Consider the following 26,779-nt stretch of genomic DNA (forward strand, 5'->3'; position numbering starts at 1 on the left):
GATTTGAAAAGGAAAATAGAGGAGATTCAAATGAATCAAGTTAATTCGAATTTAGAAAACAAAATAGAGGGAATACAGGTTAAGGTGGATAGGGCAGATGAAGAAAGGGTTATCTTACAATATAGGTTAATGGAGTATGCTGTAAGGGTGAGAGGATTGAAGGAATGTAAACAGGAGAATTTAAAAAAGATTTTTACACAGGCTTTTGCACAGATAACTGAAGAGAATTCAGAAGATTTTGAAGTTAATATTGAAAAAAATTATCGTGTTAACTCCTGGTTGCTAGACAGAGGCAACTACCAAGAGATGTGGTGATTTATTTTACAAATAAGAAGATTAGGTATGGGATTTTACAAGCATTTTATAAAAATAAATTTCAAATACTAGGACAACATATAATAATGATGAAGGAAATTCCTCCTAAAATGTTAAGAAAGAGAAAAAAAATTGCCTTTTTAGTGGATGAACTTAAGAAATATCAGATACAGTTTAGATGGGATGTTCCAGTTGGTTTAATAGTGAATTATAAAGGAAGAAAGTATCGTCTTAGTACAGTTCTTAAAGCAAGAGATTTTTATATTAATGTATTAAAGGCTGGAAATCCTTTGTTGTTAGAAGCTACGTTGATTGGTGTTGAGATGGCAAAAAAATGGGATAAGGATTTAATACAAATACAAGATAAGGGGAGGGGAGGAGAATTATTGTAGAAAATAGGGGAATTAAAAGAACAAGGAGAGATTCGTGTAGCTTCTAAATAAAAGGGTGTTTCTATCTATGGGAAAGAATTTTTTTTTCTTTTTTCAATATAATAAAAGAAGAAAGTTAAAATAATAATTTAAAGGTTGGAGATGTGATTGTGATGATGTTATTGGTTAACCTACGATTTAATTGTTAATAATTGACTTATTTTGGATATAAGTTGGAGATGTAACTTTAGTATTATTTGATTAACTAAGAGTGAGAGATATAACTGGAATTTTATTGTTAAGAAAAGTAACTGATTAGGGATTTATAAAATGCCTATTAACTTAAATGTTGGAATTATATATGTCGAAATTGTTTAGAAAATGTTTAGAATACAATGTTAATATGGGAATGAATTGGAGTCAAATGTTAGATTTAAATAAATTAAAAGGATGATGTTTATCTGATGGATATACAAATATGGACTATAAGGTATATTTCTTAATTGAATTTTGATCGCTAAAAGCAGCCAAACTATTGGTAGCGCAGTACTGGAAGAAGGAACATTTGCCTACGATTGATGAATAGATATTAAAATGCTAACCTGGTGGAAATAGCAAGAATTTCAGCATATTTGAAAGACTGTTCATAAGAGAAATACATAGTGGAATGGAGAAGATGGAATGACTATATCTAAAATAAATATCAGATGAAGAAATATCAAACAGCTTTTGAATGAACAAAGTATAAAGGAAATTAAGGTTTTATGGAGGGATGAGAGTTTTTGGATTGTTAGCATAAGTTTAGTTTATGATTGTTAGAAGTCTACTATACCCTGTATTTTGCTCTGGGAAGTCTTGGGGGGGAGGGGAGAGGGGGAGGTAGGGGGAGGGGGGAAGGAGGGGGGATATTTGTTAAATTTGTTTGTAAAACTTTTTCAATTAAAAAAAAACAGTTCTAGTTAAACAATTTCCGTATGTCAAGGCCAACTCCGATGATTTAATAGGCATATCCACATAGCTTTCTGGGCAACACTAAGGATACAATTTGCCACTGCCTTCGGGGATTTTTTCTTTCAAAATCTCAAGATAGCCTAAAACCCATGTTCTGACTGTTTCCCATACAAATAGTAAACTAATGTAATTCTACAGAGTTTTGGATATAACTAAAAATCAGCCGGGTCTCATTTGTTATGACATATTTTTGGTTCCAACATCTCAAAAAGAGCAATATGTAGAGGTGGAAACATATAGGAAAGAACAGTCAAAATTATTAAGAAACTGGAACCTTTCTTTGCACAGAATGTTTAAAATACATTTGCATGGAGACTATTTAGCTGTATGACTATAACGACAGAAAGTAGGTCAGACATGACAAGGGTTCCTTTAAAAATGCACCACAGGGACGTCTTGGACGAACAGAGTTTATTTCCAAAACGAAAGAGGGACATTATAAGTCCCCTTTGAGTCTTGACTGTGACTAGCACCTCCCACTGTCTATTTCTGAGGGGGGAAAATAAGCTTTCTGCACTCAGGAGTGAACCACCAAATTACCTTCACAGGTAGTTTGACACTATGATTGCAAATTTCTAACAGGTAGAGCTTATCCCTTAATTATATATGATGTGTCATAAGAAGCATTCATATACAGTATAATTAGAGTTATCCTGAGGAAGATTTAGCTGTATTCAGAGTTTTAGGTAGAGTACTGAGCTACAAATTAAATAATCAGCAAATGTTATTCTATGCTAATCCTCAGGTTCTATTTTGTTTTGTTTTTTATTTTTAGCAATATATGAATGAAGTAAATGGTGGGATTAAAATTATGAACACTATATGAATTAGTAAAACTCATTTGGACCTTTCCTGCAACTCTTCATTCAAAAGGACTTAATTTATAAATCTGGAATAATATATATTGTAAAGTTTGCTGGCCAGCCCATTTCTATCAGGCACCATCCTAAAGTCTCCATCAATATAGGGTGGGGTGGGGTGTCAACCAAGGACTTATAACATCTGTTTGTGATACAGTACTAGACTTCTTTTTTGCAAGATCAGAAGCTGTTTCTAAGGACTATTACATTCCAAGGCTTAAATATTCTACAGGGATCTTTAAGAGCAGCTTATCTTGCTCCTGCTTATTTTTTTATATATATGCCCAATAAAAGATAAAAGATGCTTTTGAGTCAAGCTTATAACGTTTTATGAGACTTCTATATAGTAGAAAAAAAGCAATAGTTGCACACAAGAAAGACTTCTGTTCCTGAGCCTTATCATAGCCGAACAGGAGATAAAAGAACCATTTCATTTATTCTTCTTTTCAAAGAAGCGTCTTCAGAACTTCTTAAGTAATGGTGGGCAAATTCCAATCTTAAAAAGCAGAAATAGTTCTGATGCTTTTCACTTAACTGACAGCTATATTTTTTTTAAAAAAATTATTTAAATAAATAAATAAATATGAAGAACTGATAACAATGAATGGAACATTTCATCCTATTATTACAATAGAGTTAATTTTCATGGTGCATTAAATAAAAACATTATTCTTAAAAACAAAAGAGGCAATCATTTGTTAATATATTTTAATATAACCAAACAGAAATATTATTAGACCCAAACACAACTAATAATCAATAAAATACTTAAACAGATATTTGGGGACATGACCAGAAAATATTAAATAAGTTTACATTTATCTGATTACATCTCCAATATATCTCATTTAACCCAGTGCATATTTGAATGAATGAAAGCATTCGATGTATCTTGTAATACTCTGATTTTTTAATTTAGCACAAATATCCATGATTATACACTCAATTTATGCAGTACAGTATATCAAGCTGCCAGTACAATTTGCCTTTTGTATTGGTAGCAGTTTTATCTGAAATGCTACCGATTCAGGAAGTTAAACCATATTAATGACTGTGCAGTGAACACTTGACAAGAAAAATAAGAACACTTCGTCTTCTTTTATTACTCCTTTTTTCTATATGACATTATTTAAACTGTGAAGTTTCAAAACTTCAAAACAAAATTGCAAGATGCATCAATGAAAAAATAAGATCAACATTTAATGACAGAACAAAAGTAAAAAAAAAATCTCTGATTTTCTTCTGGAAGGGAAAAATGAATACATACAGCGATCAAATAATAATGTACCTTTTCTTTTTGATTCTCGCTAGCCTGATCAACATTGTCTTTATTTTCTAGTGTTCGCTTCATAGAGTTTCGAATACTGATACATTTACAACAAAGATGTGTTTCAGCAGGTTCTGACCAGTTCTGGAGAACCGGTAGTGGAAATTTTGAATAGTTCGGAAAACCGGTAGTAAAAATTCTGACTGGCTCCATCCCCATCTATTCTCTGCCTCCCAAGTCCCAGATGATCGGGAGGAAATGGGGATTTTGCAGTATCTTTCCCCTGCCACGCCCACCAAGCCACACCCACAGAACCGGTAGTAAAAAAAATTGAAACTCACCACCGATTTACAAGTTAGTTTATATATAATACATGCAGGTCTCTCAATTGTTTGTTGATATATTTTTCTTCTTGAAGTGTTTTGTCCCTTAATAAAAAAAAAACACCATCCTCACCCAATAGGAATATACCTTGAGCAATATATCCCAAATAAAGAATAGAAAGGAAATTATCCACACAAGCTAAATATAGCCTTTCCAATATTGAACTTCCCCATGTCAAAATAAAGTTGTCAACTTCAGCTGACAATTTCCAAGTGCTCAGGAATAAATATATATGACAGGTTGCTGTATATGTGTGTGCAAAGGTCATGAGATATTTCCTATTAAAATTCATGAATAATTTCACACAAGTCTCAAAGGCTATTATCTGATTAGTTTTAAGGAATGTTCAGTATATGTGCTAACTTTACATCATTTTTAATCTCTGTACTATACAGAGCCTCAATCCAAATCTTCTCAATAACCTACATTTTATAAAGCAGACTATTCTTAGTATAGGATGTTCAGCAAAATTATGAGAAAAGGTATTTTTTCAATGTTTCTACCCACCAACTATTAATCAGACTTGCATTCATTGTTTAAATACAGGTATCATTCTTAGTAAAGTATTCTCCTTGTAGTCAGATTTTTTTTCTTTTCTCTGTCAATTTAGGATACTCATCAGATGGCTTCTCTGAGAAGATGCATTGCAGTTGAGAAATTGCACATATGCATATTATTTATTATTTGTTTATGTTAAACCTTACAACCCTCCTGGAGGATGAACATCTTAACACAGCAGGAGGGCTGACTACATCCACTAAACCCATCACATTGATGGCAATGTGAACTCTTGTAGATCATCTTTTTTAGTAAGATTAATAGAAGGGAAAGCTAAGATGACTTTGGGCCAGTCACTCTCTCTCAGTCCAACTCACCTCACAGGACTACTGCTGTGGAGAAAAGAAGAGGAGGAAGATGTGTCTGATATGCTCGCTGCATTAAACATTTAGTATTATTTGTAAAAATAATAGAGGCGGGATACAAACAAACACACAAATAAGGGTTATCTTTGGCAAGAATGAGTATTGGTAGTGTTTTGCAGATAAAAGGATAGCCCACTCATTTAGGGAAAAAAATCCCAAATTAACATTACAGGATAATATGACACCCATTCAGTGGTGGGTTGCCTCTGGTTCGGACCGGTTCACAAGAACCAGTAGTAAAACTGGTGGGAGGCTCCACCCACCGACCCGGACATCATCATAGGTGATCTGTGCATGTGCACGTGCTCCCGATGCAAACCGGTAGTAAAGGTAAATAGAACCCTGCGCCTATTCCTATATCATTCCTATATCATTCTCTCCCCCCACCCTCAAAAAGGAATTTACAGACAAGGCTGCAACATTTAGACAGATGAAAAATCCCACACTTTGGGTCAGGTAAACTAATTATCTGGGTACTAGATAAAAGTCCAGAATTTCCTCATTTGATTTAGAGATGAGGATGTGGCCAAAGCAAAGCCAGAAAAAGATCTGGTCATGAAGCTGCCAGAATTGAAAGATGAGCTCCTTACTTTACAAACAAACATGCTTGCAACATGGAAGTATGAGAAGCATAAACCAGTGGTCACCAACTGGTGGTCTCTGGACCACTAGTGATCCGCGAGAAAATTTTGGTGGTCCGCAGAAAAATTATTAGCATTTTTTTTTTGTACTAAATCAGGGGTCCTCAAACTATGGCCCCTGGGCCAGATACGTGTAATGAACGTTTGTGTTGCTGTAGAGGGTCTCCCCCTTTGGGGTCTTTTTGTGTGGGTTGGAGGGGGGTAGAAATTCCAACTTGGGGTCTGCTTCAGCCTCCTGGTGCAGGGCTTTGGGTGAAGGCTGGATGGAAGTGCTGCTGGCGTCGAAGAGCAGGAGGGCCTTGTTCCAGTGGGAGTGCATCATGGCCTGGAACTGGCTGACCATCTCAGCCTGCTAAGTCTCCAGGCGCCGGTACTTGGCCTTGCACTCCCACAGGTCTTCCCTCTGCTTAGAAAGCCTATGCTCCTAGTCCTCAGTGAGGTGCTTCTGCTGAGCCCCCTTCTTAATTTGAACTGAGCCAGCTGTTTTGCCAACTCTTTCTCTGCTTGTTGGGGCCCTAAGGAGCCCAAGCAGGCAAGCGAGGAGGGGCTGGGAGGGGAGGGGTGAGTAGAGGCCGGCGAGGCACCCCTCAACGTGAGTGACATCGAGTTGGCCATATCCACCCAGTCACATGACCACTTAGCCACATCCACCCAGCCGGTCATTAGGCAGATCATATTAGTGGTCCGCAGGATTTAAATTATGAATTTAGTGGTCCCTGAGATCCAAAAGGTTGGTGATCTCTGGCATAAACCAAGGAAAATATTAAATTACCAACACGGAAATGAAGGATATTAAATTCAATGTCTTAAAAATAAATAACCCAAAATCAAAATGGCTCCAACACTGGAAATTTTTAAGAAAATGTTGGATAACCATTTGTCTGAAATGGTGTAGAGTTTCCTGCCTGGGCAGGGGGTTGGACTAGAAGGCCTCCAAGGTCCCTTCCAACTCTGTTGTTGTTGTTGTTGTTGTTGTTGTTGTTATAATAAACTAATTATATAAAAGGGCACAAAATCAAAGGAATGGAATAATAAAAGAAGGACTTTGCTAAGTACCATTTACAGTATGCTTGCAGATAAACCATCAGTGGATATACCAACCCTCAAATCTTTAACTGAAATACTATGAAAAATGCACCACCCAACTTCTAGGGAAGAAATGGTAACTCTGCTAAAAACAAAGCCAACAACTACAGTGGAAAGAAGAGCTAAAAAGTAGACCAGCTCTTCATAATTCCTTTCTAGATTAGAGAGGACGTCAGCCTACTCACCACAGTTATTCCGCACAAAAAGATTGCAAGACAGGGTCTCTGGCAGGTTTAACACCCTGGGAGATGAGAGAATAGCCATCTTGCTCAAAGTTGGCACTTTGAAAAAGGGAAACACTAGGTCTGCATACTTGTTTTTCTAATCACTTTTGGAAATCGTTTCTTAAGTGCTTCTCAGCTATTAGAAACCTTTGAACTGAAACATTTTATAGCACCAAATGAGTTTCCTTCAATCCTTAGCAGCAGAAGTTTTAAATACAAGTTTAAGGGCTTTAAAAAATCCCCCACACACAGACAATTTCAAGAAATAGATGCACATCTTTACTTCTGTCATTCAAAACAGATTCTATCAATAGTAGTGACATAAATTTTTACATAACTGGAGATGACAATATTTTGATTAGCTTTTATGTTGGCTGATTAATAACAGTTCTGCATAATTTAATTCTCACTTTTTATCACTGTATACTCTGTAATTCCTATAATGAGCAGTTTAATTTTTTTTTACTAATTCTATACTATTATTTGTAAACGCTTATTTGCTTAGCTTTTGGCTATAAAATGAAGTATTTAACTTTATTGTCTCGCAGCTTCCAGAATACAACATTTCTGTATGAAAGGAAGACTGATTTTCTTTTAACAAGTTTTATGAAATCCTACTACCGGCAGCTTCCCATAAAATTAACTGAAAGACTGATAATTTACAGCATAGCATTTTAATAGTATTCTAACAATTTGGAATTTTAGAAGATCATTAGTTCATCATTTCAATTTTTATGTAAATATATTTTAGTAGTAGTTCAAGACTTATATTTCATTTTTAGTTTTTTCATAACTTTATAACAGTTATATTCAAATCATGTTGTTGTGGTTTTTTTTGCATTTATATCCCGCCCTTCTCCGAAGACTCAGGGCGGCTTACACTATGTCAAGCAATAGTCTTCATCCATTTGTATATTTATATACAAAGTCAACTTATTGCCCCCCAACAATCTGGGTCCTCATTTTACCTACCTTATAAAGGATGGAAGGCTGAGTCAACCTTGGGCCTGGTGGGACTTGAACCTGCAATATTGCAAGCAGTTGCTGTTAATAACAGGCTGCATTAGCCTGTTGCGCCACCAGAGGCCCATGTTTAGTCTCTTCCATTTGCACATTTATTTATTCATTTGCTAATCTCTTATAATCTCTGTTTGTATAACTTTTGAAATGAAATTATACCAAATGTCAGTCATAATCAGAATAAAGGTATTCACTTGATAAGATAGATTTATGAAGACCATTGGCAATCCTTGGCATAAGCCATGAGTTACTATCAAAGGTAGATCAAGGTGGCAAGCTTGTTCAGTCACCAGAAACCAAATACATATAGTTTTTAAAAAATATCCATTTTCTGAGCTTATAAATATTTAATGTATCAATCCTCTGATTTCTGTTTCAGAGGCAGTCCAGGAATGTTTAACACCTGCATGAAACTGAAACTGTTAAGTGGATTCATCCATCTCTTCAGGGTTCAGTACACTGATTATACCCTGCACTACATCTCATCTTTAATAGGGATGGAGAGGTGAAACTATCAAGATACTATGTGCCTGGAGGCTGTTTGGGTCTAAATCATGGTTGTCCAACTTTTTGGCTTGCCTTTGCCAGACTGGATAAAGAGAATAGTTGTATATAAATAACAAACCTCTTTTATTTTTGTATTTTTTAAAATGTTATGGGGCCACATTACTAGCTGTCTAGGGCTGCATGCAACCAGCAGGCTATAGCTTGGACACTCCTGGTCCAGATAGACTGTATCAAAGTATGCCTTTTTCACTCGTGTATGCATCACCTATTTTGAATATGTAATGTATGGATCTATTACTTGAGATGTCATTACTGGACCCCTCCATTTTGGATAATTATCCACCAATTTCTGATTTCTCTTTTTGGAGAAGGTTAGGGAAAAGGCAGTCAAATGGCAGTTGCACAGAATCTTACATGAAACTGAGTATCTAGATCCATTTCAATCAGGATTAGTATGGAGGCAGCACTGCTCATGCTTGTTGATGAGTTTAGATGAAGCTGAGATGGGGTGATGTAACTATGTTCCTGTGTTTCTTGATATCTCAATGGCTTTCAATATTGTTCACCAATGTTTATTTCTAGACTGGCTATGGGAGTTGAGAAGTTCATCTCCTTTCTCAGCAATCTGTCATAGGCATTGATGGGAGAGAAGAAATAGCACCCATGGTGCCTCACTTGTGGAATGTCTCGGGATTTGATACTCTCTTCCCTTCTATTTACAAGGTGAGGTCATCTGTATCATCACCCAGTTGATAATATAAGATTTATTTATTTGCTTACTTGCTTGTTTATTTATTAATTTATTTATATCTCACCTTTATTGTTTTTATAACTAATTCAAGGAGGCAAACCTATACAACAGTCTTTCCTCCTATTTTCCCCACAACAACCCTGTAAAGTGCATTGAGCTGAGAGTAATTCATCATCTCAACATGAAGCTGGTGAAGTACTGACCTAGTATATGGATGGGGAGAAATAGACTTTGGTCCATTCATGATAAACCTGTGTAGCTACAGCTATTTGCATCCTTTGGTCTAGAGATATTTCCATTGCTGATTTTGGTGGGTTGTACTTTCTCAGTTGAAACTGGTGTGCAATCTGGGGGTTTCTCTTTTGCAGCTCCTACTCAAAGAGTAGGTGGCAGCTGTAATCAAGCAGGTATTTGTTCAGATTCATCTTGTGCATCATTAGGCTCCTTCATCAATTTGGAAGCCCTTCAAATGTCATTTATATACCCTGGTCACCTCACTGATGCTTAAATTAAATTAAATAGGATAAATTAGTGTAAGAAGCAAAATACAGATAGATTAAATAATATAGTTTTAAATAAAACTATACATTATTCATTACTTCATCTGAATTCTAAAGTGAAATATTCTTAAAAAATAATATCCTAAATCTTCCTCTAGGTTTATGAAAAGTAAACTGGCCCCATCAGAGAGGGTACGCAACTTGGGCGTTCTCCTGGATGGTCGGCTGTCGTTTGAAGATCATTTGGCGGCCGTCTCCAGGAGAGCCTTTTACCAGGTTCGCCTGGTCCGCCAGTTGCGTCCCTTTCTGGACCGGGATGCCTTATGCACGGTCACTCATGCTCTCGTCACTTCCCGTCTAGATTATTGCAATGCTCTCTACACGGGGCTACCCCTGAAGTGCACTCGGAGACTTCAGTTAGTCCAGAATGCAGCTGCGCGGGTGATCGAGGGAGCTCCTCGTTGCTCCCGGGTAACACCGCTCCTGCGCAGTCTGCAATGGCTACCTGTGGTCTTTCGGGTGCGCTTCAAGGTTTTGGTTATCACCTTCAAAGCGCTCCATGGCTTAGGGCCCGGGTACTTACGGAACCGCCTGCTGTTACCTTATGCCTCCCATCGACCCGTACGCTCTCACAGAGAGGGTCTCCTCAGGGTGCCCTCCGCCAAGCAATGCCGGCTGGCGGCTCCCAGGGGAAGGGCCTTCTCTGTTGGAGCACCTACTCTCTGGAACGACCTTCCCCCAGGTTTGCGCCAAATATCTGACCTTCGGACCTTTCGCCGGGAATTAAAAACTCACTTATTTATTCAAGCGGGACTGGACTGATTTTTTAAATTTTTTAAATTTTAAATTTTTTAATTTTTTAATCCTTTGTAATTTTATATGGGGTATTTTAGGTTAGGTCAATCTGACGGTTTTAATTCGGCCACTATTGAATAGGTATTTTAAATTGACATTTTAACTTTGTATATTTACTGTTTTTATCTTTGGCTGTACACCGCCCTGAGTCCTTCGGGAGAAGGGCGGTATAAAAATTTAAATAAATAAATAAATAAATAAATAAATAAATAAATAAATAAAGTATTGTGTAAGACAAAACAATTGATTTAACTGTAACTGTAATGTTTCTTTCTCTCTATCTGTACGGATACTCAGATAAATATCCTAAATTTAGGAATGGGTAACAACTTCTCTTTATCTCATTGCCCTTTTGCAAAATAGCATCTATTAGATCTGCTAGTGAACATCTTCAACATCTACAATAAAATGGTACATTTTGATGATTTACTCTTGTGAGATTTTTTCCTAGTTTGGGAACATAAGACTATATCACAGCTTCCCTATGCCCTTTTCACATATGTATCTATCATTTATTCTGAATATATGATGTAAGAATGTATTACTTGGAAGATCAACTAAGACAATCTAGATTCCCTATAATAGCTTAATTGCATAGCATTCATTTTAGCAATCGCAAAATAGAATACTGACCCTTAGGTGGATTCGTCAGCCAGTTGATATCTCACTCTAGTTTTCTGCAGTCTAAAAAAAGAGGACAGAATTCTTCATTAATGCTTGAACTTGAAATTATTTTATAGTTAACTTTAACCAAACTAACAGTCCAACATTATATTCTTACTACACATGTTTAGTTTGGGTTTCTAAATGTTTACAGTACTCTCAATTAGGAAAGTGTATCAGATTTGCCCAAAACCTGAGCAGCATCATTTAGTCAGTACTCTATAACAATATAGTATGTGATTGCTGTTAATTGATTCTTACTTTCGTCTTATTTTCATTAACAATTGCCAGTGTCATTTTAAAAACAGAGATAAATAGTTATTATAGTTGGATTCTAACTTTTAGTTTCTAAATCATACATTATTGCATTTTCTCTGGATATCATAATAATATTAATTAAAGTTTTCCATGTATTTTAATATCATAATAGTTCTATGCTTTAGGTCAATAATTTTATTATTCTATTGTTCTACATAATCATTTCATTGCCTTATCCCAATTGCATAATACCTTGCTATATTAACTTTTATGTCCAACATTCTTAAACTTAAAAACTTTAGCTGTATTGCTATAAGATTTTATAGCTTATTTTATTGTAGTAAATTTTTGAGGTGTTTAGGTTACTATTGGTATTCAGCGAGTTACATGTACCTCTTTTTTTCAAAGCCTGGTTTTGCTGTTCATCATGGCTAGCTTTGGGCTAGTTACTTTCTTTGAGCCCAACTGAACTCACAGAGTTTTCATTGTGGTGAAAATAAGAGGAGAAAGGAATATTAAATATGCTCACTGTTTTTATAAGAATAATAAAGAGGGTAAATACATACATACATACACACACACACACACACACACACAAATTGTTTATCATGTGAATGCATTTATTCCCTAATTCTAACTGAGGAATCTATCACACCAAAAATCACAAACTCCTCTGCAAACGAGCGATTCTGGTAAGAAATGGCTGGCCATTTCTTTTCAGATTGCTGCTTGAGAGGCTGGGATGGATGAAAAGGAGAACACTGGGAAAATGAAAGGGAAAAGAGAGAATGGGTAGCTCACTTACTTTTATGTTCAATCTCAGCTGTTTATCTACCTACTTACAATGTGGTTTGCAATGGATTACCTCAGATGTGATATTGCTCTCAACAGGAAGTTTGCCACTGAACATTAAATCGTTTTCAGCTATTCCCTCCTACAAGTAATGTTGACTCCTGGAGAATGCCTGGACGTATCTCTGCAGTTTTCTTGGCAAGGTTTTTCGGAAGTGGTTTGCCATTGCCTCCTTCCTAGGGCTGAGAAACAATGAGTGGCCAGTGAGTAGTCACCAGCTGGTTTTGTGCCTAAGGGGGAACTAGAACTCATGACCTCCTGGTTTCTAGCCTAGGGTCTTAACCACTACACTGTGGTGGCTCTCATGGTTCTTTCTGCTAGAATCATACCATATAAATTTCTGCAAACACATCTTACGGATAAATTGTGTGAATCAATTGTACATATTTCATTAAATACCAATGGGAAAATGCTAAGGAACTCAAATGAGACAATTATATTATATATGGGGAGAATGGAGAATTAATTAATTAATTAACAGAAAAGAGTAAACAGAATTATCATATAATGTTTAATTAGCACCAGTGCCACACTAGATATCGAAAGGCATACAAACCCTTATTAACATACAAGTATTCTCAATTGTAAAAAATATTGTATAAAATCTTTTGCCTTTGCTTAATGTATCATATAGTTGAACTTGCCCTCTCTTTTTCTATTCAGTAACTTAGTTATCACTTACACTGAGATATTCATAATACTGACTCAATTTGAAACTCACATCCAATACAAAACAGAGACATGGCTTTCTATAATAAATACAGTCCATGCCAATACTTCTGACTCATAAAACCATCATAGTTTCTCTGAGTTGTCAGCTTTTGAAAACATTCCAGCCCACTGAATTCTTGAAAGACCTACCCATCGTAAACGCTTTCAATTATGCCTTTTCAAAAGGAGTGTCGAGAGTATGCTAACTAGAATGTTGTGCCACAAGAAAATCTGCTCTAGAGCATTGTACAAATATATAAATATAAACAAACATTTGAAAATTTTATTAATGACTATGTTTAATGGAAAATAAGCATTCTGATATAATTATGCAAGACGCAAGATAATGGACTCTTGTGAGATTTCACAATGGCTTGGCCACTTTAATTCTTTCTATTTCAGAAACTAATTTTTATTCTTTTTAAACTAAAGCTCTTAAAATAAATTTAATGTTGCCCAAAACCATGAAATGATACCCTTGCCTAAAAAGTGCAACTACTGGCTTCTATAGAAGGAATGTTTAAAAGCAGACAAAAATATCAAAGAAATATGAAAGAAATATGAAAAGATTTGAGGATGCAGGTAAAGTTCAAGAAGGGTAAAATGAAAAGGATTTACTTTACTAAATGACTTCCCCAACTAGTTGTCAGGCCAGGTAACATCTTACCTTTGAGTATTACTTGCCATATTTTGCTTTATTTCATAGTTTAGTTTTATTTTAATTTTTTAAAAAATACAATGGAAAGCTGGAATGCTATATCAATTCTAGCATCTCTTTAGTTTATAAGAATGACCCTAAGCTTTAAAGAGGCTCCTAGATATTCTTAGAGAATTAAATGATGAATATCTGAACTTTAATGTCTTGCTTGACAATACACAGGCAGGCAGGCAGGCAGGCAGGCAGGTGATTAGGAGGATACAGAGAGACTTGGAAGGACTAAGAGTAACAGAATCTGATCACTTTTCCTTCTGGTAAGCACATAGTTTATTAGTAGCTGTGAATCCCCACAGCATGTTCCCCAAACTCTATATGTACCCATCACCTGAAAAGCTTGCCTTGGTCTTACTTCATTATATAATAGAAAAATTGAATAACTAGAGCATTCGATTTTCCTGGTTTCTAAGCAGCTTGGGTGAGAGGATTCCTGTTCAAAATGGATCTCTCATTGCTTTCCTCAATGGGGGAGTATTCATGTTTTTGATAGATTTAATTGGTCCACTACCACATAAAAGAGTTCTTTAAGACAACAATCTGAAGTGGTTTTCCTGCAGTGGACACAGTGTTGTGGTAATCCTGGAGAAATGATCCCTCTTGCAGAGAGTAGCAACCCTATTGCTGAAGTAGATTGCTAGCTCCCTTCCCCGCAGCCCTGCCATTCTTGCCCGCCTTCCACGTGGCCTTCTGCTTACCTGCCTTCACAAGCTGGCCCCCGGGACACTGGGAAGGCAGCATGGAAGGCAGGGAAGCATGGCAGGGTTACGGGCCACGGGGAAGGGAGTAGGGGAAGCAGGCTGGGATGGTGTGGGGGAGCAGGGGCAGCTAGGTAGGCCGCAACTCGCAGGCTTACCTGGCAGGCAGATCAGGGCCACTAAGTTGGGGCGCAGTGCTTCAGGTAGGCAAGCTGAAGTTGACTTTGTAAAAAATATACAAATAGAATGAGACTATTGCTGTTGTGTCTTGCCCACTCTCACAGCAGCCGGGGCCTGCTTATCTGCTCCCGAACACGGAGGAATGTATGCCTCCCGGCCCCAGTCCTGGCTCCATGCCCAGGCAAACGGAGCAGCTAGACCCCTCCCCCTCCTCCACAGCATGTGAGCCTGAGGAAAGTTTATTTCCAACAGCTGCTGATTGGAGTGACCCTCGCATCAGAAGACTGGATAGGCGGAGGCAACAGAAGGAAGGGAGGGGCAGGCCTTAATGAGTGCTGAGTCATGGAGCCACACCCCATGGCCTATATAAAGGATCTGCTTTCTGGCAGTCTCTGAGTCAGGCAAAGTCGAACTTATCTTGCTGAAGTCACTTTCTGGTCTCCTGCCTGCTCTGAGGACTTTGCTAGGACTTTGGGCAGAGCTGCAGAGGCAAGCCTGATTCGGATTTCCCTGACCCGGCCGTCAGCGGAGGAGTGGGACACGACATCTTGCCTGACTCCACACACATCTACAAGATGGATCAGCAACAGCTGGCGCTGATTGTGCAGCAGCTACAAGCAGATAACCAGCAACTGCAACAGCAAGTCGCCCAGCTGACTGCTCAACTGGCTGCTGGGAATGCCCCAGCAGTCCAACCTCCTCCTCCTCCTCAGCGCCACAGCCTGGTACCGGTGCCGGAGAAGTTCTCAGGACGGATGGAGATGTTCCCGGCCTTCATGGCCCAGTGCCAGACCTACATGGCAATGCGGCCGGGGGACTTTCCAGATGACCGGGCCAGGGTGGCCTTCGTGATGAACCTGTTGTCTGGCCAGGCTGCGCAGTGGGCCACGCCCTTGGTGCTCAGGGACAGCCCCTTGCTGGCGGACTACCAGGGGTTCTGGGGGCAACTGCGCCTGATGTATGAAGACCCTGTGCGGGCCCAGACGGCTGCCTGGCGCCTCGGAGAGATCCAACAAGGGCCCCGCCCCCTCCGGGAGTACATCGCGGAATTCCGGTTGCTGTGCCATGATTCGGACTGGAACGACACGGCACTAGCGGACGCGTTCAAGAGGGGCCTTTCGGAAGAGCTCCAGGACGAGCTGGCTCGGGTGGAGGCGCCACGGACCCTCGTTGACCTGGTGCCCCTCTGCCTGCGCCTCGACACCCGTCTCCAGCAACGCCCGTCCTGTCGCCGCCAGCAACCGTCAAAGACCGTCGCCCTCCCTCGACCCGTGCCGACCCCGTCCCGGGCCACCCCGCGCTTCGTGGCCGCCGCCGAGGAGCCCATGGAGTTAGGAGCGGCCAGGCCTCGCCTGACGGCCCAGGAGCGGAGCCGGAGGCGCCAAGGGGGGCTGTGCTTGTACTGTGGGGAGCCCGGCCATTTCGCCGCCGCATGCCCCAGGAAGCGCGGCGGAGCACGTACGCCCGTCCCCGAATCCCGGCCTGGCCAGTCGGGAAACGGGGCAGGCCCGGCCAGAAACCCTAGGCCGGGCACGGACCAAGCCCCGCCAGACATGGCGGCGTGGACCCGGGCCCCTCGGCACCTGATTTTGGACACCGGGTGTGGGTGGGTGACCGGCCAGAAGGATCCCGCGCACGCGCTGGTGGATTCGGGGCCACCACGAACTTTATGGACCGGGCCTCGTGGACCATTTTGGTGTCCCTTGGTTCCGGTAGACCCTCCGATGGCGTCGAGACCATCGGCGGGAGGGAGCTGGTGGCGGACCCATTAACTTCGCCACGCAGCCCTTGCGCCTCGCCATCGGGGACCACGAGGAGGCGATTCGCTTCTACGTGACGGCGGACCTCCACTTCCCAGTGATCCTCGGACTGGCCTGGCTGCGGACTCACGACCCTCAGGTGGCCTGGTCGCGGGACGCCATCTCGTTTCCAGGCCTGCAGTGTGTCGACCACATCCGCCACACCTGCGCCGGCCAGGGCGTCTTCACCCGGCCGTCGCCGTGCCCCTGAGCTGCAGGACTTCGCTGGCGTCTTCAGCGAAAGGAGGCGGACCGCTTACCCCGCACCGGCCCTCGACTGCCCGTGGACCTGCAACCCGGCGCCCGCTGCCAGCGGGCGCCTGTATTCCATGTCCGAGCCCAGGTTGGCTGCCCTCAGGGACTTTCTGGACAAAAATCTGGCCCGAGGGTTCATCCGGCCTTCCAAGTCCCCTCTGTCGGCCCCGGTCCTCTTCGTGAAGAAGAAGACGGGGGATTTGCGCCTGTGTTGCGACTACCGCCGGCTGAACGCCATCACGGTGCGGAATCGCTATCCCCTGCCGCTCATCCCAGAGCTGATGGACCGGCTGCGGGAGGCCTCCATCTTTACCAAGCTCGACCTCCGGGGGGCCTACAACCTGGTGCGGATGCGTGAAGGGGACGAGTGGAAGACGGCGTTCGCACCCGCACGGACACTACGAGTACACGGTCATGCCGCTCGGCTGACCAACGCCCCGCCGTCTTCCAACATTTTATGAGCGATGTGTTCCGGGACATGTTGGATCGGTTCGTGGTGATCTACCTGACGACATCCTGGTCTACTCGGTCCAGGAAAGTCACCTCCAGCACCTCCGCCTGGTCCTGCAGCGCCTGCGGAGCACCAGCTCTCGCCAAGCTGGAGAAGTGCTTTTTCCTCCGGTCGTCCATCGAGTTCCTCGGGCACATCCTCTCACCCGAGGGGATCGCCATGGACCCGCGCAAGGTGGAGGCCCTGAGCAGCTGGGAAGCCCCGCGTCGGGTGAAGGATGTCCAGCGGCTGCTGGGCCGCCAGTACTATCGGACCTTCATCCCGGGCTTCGCCACGCTGACGGCTCCGCTCACCCAGCTCCTCCAGAAGAAGGTCCCGTTCCGGTGGGGTCCCCCGCAGGAGGAAGCCTTCACGGCTCTCAGGAAGGCTTTCGTCACGGAGCCCATCCTGCGACATCCCGACCCGCACCGGCCTTTCGTGGTGGAGACGGACGCCTCCAACGTCGCCCTCGGAGCGGTGCTGCTACAGGCCCCGGCGGATGGCGGCACTCTTTTTCCCTGCGCGTACTACTCGCGGAAGCTCAACCCTTCCGAGCGCAACTATACCATCTGGGAAAAGGAGTTGCTGGCTATCATGGTTCGAGGCATGGCGGCACCACCTGGAGGGGGCCCGGCATCAGGTGGAGGTCCGAACGGACCATCGGAACCTCGAACATCTCACCACGGCTCGGAAGTTGAACCAGCGGCAGATCCGGTGGTCGCTGTTCTTTGCCCGGTTCAACTTCCGCGTCACCTATATCCCCAGTGGCCACAACCGGAGGGCGGACGCCCTGTCCCGTAAGCCGGAGTACCTGAGCGCCCAAGACCCTCTTCCTCCACGGACCGTACTGCCGGCGGAAGCCTTGGCCGCCGCCCGGGAACCGGTGGACTTACGGGCCCGGGTGCGGGGCGCAGCGCCAAGGCGCCTGGTCTCAGCAGCGGCGGCGGAGGCGGGCCCCGTCTCCATGGACATTGGAAGACGACGTACTCAAGTTCCGGGGGCGGTTGTATGTGCCCACGGGGCCGCTCCGGTCCCTCGTCCTGACCCAGTGCCACGACAACCCTGCCGCGGGCCATTTCGGGTTTTTCAAGACTCTCAACCTGGTGGCGGACCTTCTGGTGGCCCGGTGCGGCATGATGTCCATGCCTATGTGGCGTCCTGCGTGCCGTGCCGGCAAGCCAAGGCCGCCACGGGGCCCCTCGGTCTCCTCCAGCCCTTGCCGACTCCTGACAGACCCTGAGGGGCGATTTCCATGGACATCCTGACGGACCTGCCGCCGTCCTCGGGGTTCACCACGGTGCTGGTGGTGGTGGACATGCTCACCAAGATGGCACACTTCATCCCATGCTGCCCACCGCCACCAAGACGGCCCGTCTCTTCTTGCAGCACGTCTTCCGCCTCCACGGTCTGCTGGACAGGGTGGTGTCGGACTGTGGGGCGCAGTTCACGGCTTGTTTTTGGAAGAGCCTGATGGCCGCATTGGAGGTGCAGGTGTGCCTGTCGTCGGCGCACCATCCGGAGACCGACGGCGGGACGGAGAAGGTCATCGGCGTCCTGGAGCAGTACCTCCGGTGCTTCGTGAACCAACAGCAGGACAACTGGGCCGATTACCTGTCCCTGGCGGAGTTCGCATTCAACAACTCCCAACACACCTCCACCCAGACCACCCCGTTCCTGGCCAACTTGGGGTACCATCCGCGGCTCTTCCCTCTGGCGCCCCCGGACTCCCCGGTTCCCGAGACACAGTCCTTTCTCTCCGAGTTGCACGCGGTCCAGCAGATGGTGCGTCGGCAGCTGAATCGGGCGAAGGAGGACTACAAGCGGGTCGCCGATCGTTCCCGACGGGCAACACCCCCGCTGGTGGTCGGAGACCGCGTGTGGCTCTCCACAAAGCATCTCCCGTCCGACCGGCCGGCAAAGAAACTGGACCACCGGTTCATCGGTCCGTTCCCCGTCGAGGCGGTCATCAATCCGGTGGCCTACCGGCTGACCCTGCCGCGTTCCATGCGGATCCATCCCGTCTTCCACCGGTCCTTGCTGGTCCCTGAGGCCCCGCCGTCTCCCCTCCGGCGCCCGGCGCCGCCCGGCGCTGTCGACGAGGACGGGGTGGAGGAGTACGAGGTGCACAGCATACGCGACTCCCGCTGGCTGAAGGGGTGCTTCCAATACCTGGTTGTGTGGCAAGGGTACGGGACCGAGTTCACCTGGGTCAACGCCTCCGACGTCCACGCCCCGGACCTGGTGCGGGCCTTCCACGAGCAGAATCCGGCCCGACCGCATCCCGATCGTCAGCCCGGGGAAGGGCCCTGCGGTGAGGATAGTGTTGTGTCTTGCCGCTCTCACAGCAGCGGGCCTGCTTATCTGCTCGAACACGGAGGAATGTATGCCTCCGGCCCCAGTCCTGGCTCCATGCCCAGACAAGCTGAAGGAGGGGCACCTCCGGTCCCAGCCCTGGCTCCATGCCCAAGCAGGCTGCAGAGGAGGAGCACCCCGGCCCCAGCCCTGGCTCCATGCCCAGGCAAGCAGACAGCTAGACCCTCCCCTCCTCCACAGCATGTGAGCCTGAGGAAAGTTTATTTCCAACAGCTGCTGATTGGGTGACCCTCGCATCAGAAGATTGGATAGGCGGAGGCAACAGAAGGAAGGAGGGCAGGCCTTAATGAGTGCTGAGTCATGGAGCCACACCCCATGGCCTATATAAAGGATCTGCTTTCTGGCAGTCTCTGAGTCAGGCAAAGTCGAACTTATCTTGCTGAAGTCACTTTCTGGTCTCCTGCCTGCTCTGAGGACTTTGCTAGGACTTTGGGCAGAGCTGCAGAGGCAAGCCTGATTCGGATTTCCCTGAGCCGGCCGTCAGCGGAGGAGTGGGACACGACAATTGCCTTATACACTGTAAGCCGCCCTGAGTCTTCAGAGAAGGGCGGGATATAAATGTAAAAAAAAAAAAAAGCTGCAAGCAAGGACTCACGCAGTAGAAGTGAGGAGTGATCAGTGGAAGGGGGGTGGGGGGAGTGAGCATCGGGTGGCCAGGACCAGCGACCAGGGACCAGTTTAGGGGTGTGGCCAGCCAGCAATCACAACCTAGCCCAAATTACTCTTACCTGTTTTCATGAACTGGTGCAAACGGTAGCAACCCACCACTGCCCAGTACTGTTCAATATCTTCATAAATGGTTTAGATAAGGGAATAGAAGGGGAACTCATCAAATTTGCAAATGACACCAAGTTGGCAGGAAAAGCCAATATCCCAGAAGATAGGCTTAAAATCCAGAGATCTCTACAGACTTAGGGGACTGAAGACTAATACATATGAAGAACAGTTGCAAGAAATGGGTATGGCTAGTCAAGAGAAAAGTAGGACTAGAGGTGACATGATGTTCCAATATTTGAGGGACTGCCACAAAGAAGGAGGGGGTGTCAACCTTATTTCCAAAGCACCAGAAGGCAAGGCAAGAAACAATGGACGGAAACCAATCAAGGAGAGAAGCAACCTAGAACTAAGGAAAAATTTCCTAACAGTGAGAACACTGAGAACAATCCATAGAATGGCTTGCCTTCAGAAGTTACTGGAGGCTTTTAAGAAAAGTCTGGACAGCCATTTGTTATAGGGTCTCCTGCTTGAGCAGGGGGTTGGATTAGAAGACCTCCAAGGTCCTTTCCAACTCTGTTATTTTGTATTCTGTACACTAGAAACAACTGGAGCTTTGCTCTACCAGAATGTGAAACAAATCATTAAAAATAATTACACATATTAAATTGACAGTTTCTGACATTTAGGAGATCTGTAAATTGCTGCATAGTCATCACCATTCCAGAGGATGATAAAGGGACAAAGAGGAAGAGAAAGAAATAAACATGTACTTTTCCCAAATTATTATTTCAAATTTACTTATATAGCAATGTTTATTTTACAAAGACAATGTGAGGTAAAGTAACAATACAAACCTTCTATAGAAATGGCTGCTTTAATGCTTCAAAGGGATTGCTCATGCTACAGGCTATCTCTCTGCAAAGCCCTATTAATGAGTCACTACAGCTTTTTTTTTCATTTCCAGATATAATATTATAAGAAGGAACAATGAACAATAGTTGAAGAATCACATGGCAACTTCTTTCTTCTTCAGTTTTCATTCTAATTATGATATGTCCTTCTGGCAAAATTTTCTAGCTGCACTTTATAGAGCATAGGAAATCATGAAGAAAAATTAACATTGTGTACTAAATCTATGTTTAAAAAGCCATGAACATTATTTTTATTTCAACAGCTACACTACACTACATATTGTGGTTGTTGTGATGAGATAAAATATAAATGAGTTAAAAACAAGAATCACACACAAACACACCAATGAAGGATTCCAAAATTCAGAGGAGATAATTAATAGGACCAGTTCTTCAGATGTTATGACTGTTCCTTGTGTTTAATTATATAGATCCTTCAAAAGATAACCAGATTAGTGAAGCGAAAGAAATGTGTTAAGAATGTTTTCAAGGTGTATCTTAGCAGGCTTCTCAATTTGGAGCCAAGATTAAGGCTGTTATGGGGAAATCCATGATAATAAAGACCACAATATTGATCCCTATCAATGGAAGAAAAACTATAAAGCTGAACCTGGGAAATCTAAGTCTGATGGCTGGCTCAGGCTCTTCCAAACATATAAGAGAAATTGAATATATGTTTAGTTTGACCACATGAAGCACTAATGGTATAGCTTAATCTATACATTGCCAATTATCCACTAAACATTGTTTCCCCAGTAGGCTTATTTCCAAAATATTTTGTGATAATTTTGAACCAAAGTTGAATTTTTGTGGCCTCAACTCTGAATTACTTTGTTTGATGGTTATATTGCCTCTCAAAATTCTAATTAGGTCTATAGCAAGTGGCAACAGCTAGTCAAGTATGGTTAATCTCAAAAAAATTAAAGTCATACTAATTTTATATCTGTAATAAGAAATCACGAGGAATTCCAGAGCTATAGATTACATTCTTACCAATAATCAGCTCAAGGAAGACCTGATAACCACACCACTATGAAATCAGTTCAAGGAGTTTTTACCTACTGTGGCAAACATCTAAAAATACTTTTTCTCTTATCACATAACAAACTAATCTATATTTGAATATGAGATCATCCAGCATATTCATTATATTTTATTATAGTGTGGCAAAGATCCACATTATTGTTTATGAGCAATATAATTATATTATTAAATTTGTTGGTTATTTGTGTGCTCCTCTTGCCTACTTGTGAATTTTGGGGACACATTAATAAAAAGGCTCTATTTAATGTATGGAAGACACACGTTCAATAAGATTTCTTTTAAATGAAGCCAGCATAAGAATTGCAATTTCTTCAATGAAATTGTATAAAAAGCTTATCCAAGATCTGACAATAAAAACAGGCAGGTAAGAGATGGAAAGTGGAGACATCAACAAGGAGAGGTATGTAGCCCACCAGATTTGCAAAGAAGCTATCTGGAAAATTAAAGTTCAAAATGAGTTGAAGTAGACAAAAGATACCAAGAACAGCTTACATACTTCCTTTGTCCTAGTGCTCAAACAGAGGAATAGCAATTATTTAATTAAGATAATACAATATCAACAAAAAAAACCAGTGAAATTCTTAATTTCTCATTTTGTCTTCATCTTCTCTAACATATCAATGTATAATCCAAAACACCACTATTTAAGAACAGCAAGATAAGGCACAGGATTAAGGTTTGATAGAAACATGGTCCATTGGTCCAAGAATATATCTTCACTTTGAGTGAGTTTAAATCTCCAGGACAGAAGTGGATTTATGTTGTTTTCCTGGCTTTTTTAAAAAAAGAAGTTCTCTTCCTTGTTCTTGGCTAAGCAAGTCCTTGGAAGATTCTGCCAGTCAGCATCAGATCACAGAATGACACATGGATGGAGTACAGATAATCCTAATTTAGTGACCACAATTGGAACCAGGAGCTCTGTCATTCAGCAAAATGGATGCTTAGTGAGAAATTACATGACAATGACTCACCCTCATCTCCCACCTTTTGGAATGCTTAGTCTAACTGGGTATTGGGATAATTAGCAGGAAGGGAATTAATGTTTCTATTTACAATCACTGGAGAGGAAGTCACACAATGGGGAACACACGATGAAAGCAATGTGGAGGCACTGGCATCCCTGACCACACTACATTAAAAGCCCTATGTATTCCCCATTCTGTGCCTGCTTACTCTCATGTAATTCCTTTCTTTCTAATCTCTCCCTCCCCTTGCAGAGTGAAGAGCTTGGAGAGGAGAGGATTACATGAGAGTAAGCAGGTACACAATGGAGAATACACTGGACTGTTTGCATAGTGTACTCATAACTCCTACTGTAGTTCCAAGTGTAATCACGATTGCTGGCACCACTGCATTCCTTTCAATGTGTATCCCCATTGTGTGATGGCTTACTCTATTTTAATCCCTTCCTCTACCATCTCTCCACTCAGCATCGAGGGAAGAAAAACAACAGGTCAGGCAAAAGGCTACGTATACTGACTCTAATGGTGATCATATGACTGAGGATACTGTGAAGGTTGTAAATGTGGACACAGGTTATAAAGTTATTTTTTCAGCACTTGTAACTTTGAACAATCACTGAACAAGGCAGTCAATAACTACCTGTATAATGTAAGGTGCATTAAACAAAAGCAAATAGTAAAGAGAAAGCACATCTTTTCTGCTCTGTATGTTAACCACAGGTAACAGAATAAATGAAAACAAAAAGTATTGCTGAGTATAGCAGAATGATGTCAAAAAAAGGAGTGAAAACCCAAATTAGAAATATCCATCTTCAATATTTTCAAGATTAGTCCACCATAATGAAGACCCTGCTATAAATGAAATGCTGTGGATGTCACTGAAGCCTTGTCTAAGCATTTCATATCTAAGCTGCAGAAATCTACTACTAGATAGCAGCAACAAGTTTAAGGTTTCCTGCTCCTTTGCTGGCATAGAACCATAAACTTGGAAGGGACCTAAGAGGTCATTGCAGGATTCATTGCACCATTCCCAATAGTGAACTATCCAGTTTCTTTTTGAAAACCTCCATAAAGGAGAAGATTCTGCTCTAGGTGAAAACCTATTCTACTGGCTGACAGCTCTTACTGCCAAGATGTTCTTCCTAATGTCTAATCTGTATCTACATTCTTGACATTTCATGTTTTTATTTCTACTCTTACGGTCTGGAGAAAGTCAGAAAAAGTCCGAAGCCCGGTTGATGTCACAACGAGATTGGACAGAAGGAGCAGATCTCGGTGCTCCCGTGCAAAGTTCTCATCACTGGGGGGCTCTGAAAGGAGCCAAAGCCGCCCTGTAGGAGTGGCGAATCAAAGAGGGGTGCCCTGTGAGACCACGGAGTGTCATAATTCTCCTGCTGGACCCCGGGGTTTTTTTCCCCTCTCAGCCACGAGGAGAAAAGGCAGCCTAAAGATGGCTGCCATGAAGCTGGGGCAGCTGAGGAACACCTAAGACTGGTACTGGAGCGAAGTTAGTGAACAGTGTCTGGAACTGGGTGAGAGGATTCTTTCTTATTTAAAATCTAACCCCAAAAGAAAATAATCCAGAAAAAGAGAGACTCACAACTATTTGCTAAAGCAGCAACTAAGCATGTTGAGAAAAACTTCAGAATTGAAAGAAAAGAATTAAGGGGAGAAAAGCAAAAAAAAAAACCCTGTTAAAAATACAGAAAATTGGACTTTTAAACTGAGCAGGCATTTTTCTGGAAAGGTATTTTAAAAATACTGGAACTATTTACCTAAAAAACTAACTTTGTTTCTATATTTTGACTTATTAAACTGGTTAACACTGAGATCTAAACTGAGAGTGCCATCTGCTGATGAAAGGAAAGTAAAATATATTCTTAAATCCTGGAAAATTTTGACAAGGATTTTTAATTTTATGCACCAACGTCGTGACTGCTGGAGATTTAAATATGAGAATAAGGAAGATTTTTTCATTAAAGAGACCCCAGAATGTTATGATACAACATTGAACGCATAAAGGGGATTTAAGGAGGTTCTGGAAAGCTTTTGGGATTATCTAAAGGAACAGATTTATTAACTATGTAATATAAAAATTGGGAACATTTAATTCTTTTTGGGGAGTGACTTTAGGCTTGAATATATGGTTTTTGGATTACTGGAAAAGAGCAGGACTTATTAAAACAAGACGAGATGCTACATCAGGATGAAATGAGTGGAATTTGGGAAGAAATGGCGCCAATGTTTCAAAACATCAAGGACATTCTGATAAGGAACCACAAGGAGATTAAGAACTTAATACATAGCATTGATGAAAAACCGGGAAATATTATACAAAGGACAATGAGATATCAAGATGCCCAGGAAAAGGAGGAGCCAATTGAAAGAGAAGATGAAAAAGCAGAACAGATTAACCAGCAAACAAAACAAGATGACAAAAAGGAGACAATAACAAAAACAACAGTGACTGATGAAATCAACCAAGGGGAAAATACTTCAAGAGATTTAAAAAGGGAACAGGAGATGCAGGAAGACATTTTTGAAAGGGAGACAAGGGTAGGGGTAGATATTTTGGAAGCTAGACAGTGGAAAATGGCAGAGATGGGAGAAATGTTTAAAATGAATAGTCAGGATGTAGATGTAGATAGGGATAGATTCAAGAGACGAATATGGAAGGCAAGTTAAAAAAATGAACAATTAAAGCAGGCAAGAGATGATGGATAGAAAGGATTTGTTTTTAAATATAAAGGTGGCATGATTAAAAGTTACAATAGTAATAGAAATAAGAGAGAGGGGGAATATTAGTATACACATGTTTATACAATAAGACAAAAGTAATAATAAGAGGGAAGACTAGAAATTGAATGATTGTATTATTATGTATGTTTAAACAATATTGTGACTGGCATTGGAATAACGTATTGAAATATTGAATAATTAAATAATGAAAGTCTATAATTTAATACAAACGTGTGTATTAATACTACATAAGCTTGATGAATGTAACAAATATGATTAATAGCACTATTTTTATTTGTACTAAAATGTATGATACCCAGATGTCACACTGTTCATACATTGAGATGAATATATTGTAAAATAAAATAAAAAACTTGGGGGGAAGGAGAAAGAAAAAGTCTGAACCCTGTACAATGGGACAACCCTTCAGATATTTGAAGACAGCTATCATGTTCTTTCTCAACTTCTCTTCTGCAAGTTAAACATAATTGCCTAAGATTTTAAGTCTTCCTCAAAGGATCTGTTTCCAATCTTTAATAATCTCGGTAGCCTTTCTTTGGCTGTCAACCATCATGATTTAATACTGATAGTCATCTGGATTTTTGTAGCCCTGCCTATTTTCTCTCTCTTGCCAGACCACATGAGAAAAGGGTGCTCAAGTATGAACATTTCCACTTCTCCCCATAGCAGTATCAACCTT

The 26,779-nt window shown here is 42.0% G+C and overlaps 1 protein-coding gene across 4 annotated transcripts in view; it reads right to left on the reverse strand.

The window, feature by feature from the left end:
* MAP2 (microtubule associated protein 2) overlaps window positions 1–26,779 on the reverse strand; it is a 280,964-nt gene that overhangs the window by 221,631 nt on the left and 32,554 nt on the right. For all 4 annotated transcript variants that reach the window (XM_058186178.1, XM_058186203.1, XM_058186195.1 and 1 more), the window contains exon 2: window positions 11,349–11,399. The gene's annotated coding sequence lies outside the window, so the exon portion shown is untranslated. The remainder of the gene's footprint in view (window positions 1–11,348; window positions 11,400–26,779) is intronic.

This window comes from Ahaetulla prasina, chromosome 1 (assembly GCF_028640845.1).
Source record: "Ahaetulla prasina isolate Xishuangbanna chromosome 1, ASM2864084v1, whole genome shotgun sequence".
NCBI classification, from domain to species: domain Eukaryota; kingdom Metazoa; phylum Chordata; class Lepidosauria; order Squamata; family Colubridae; genus Ahaetulla; species Ahaetulla prasina.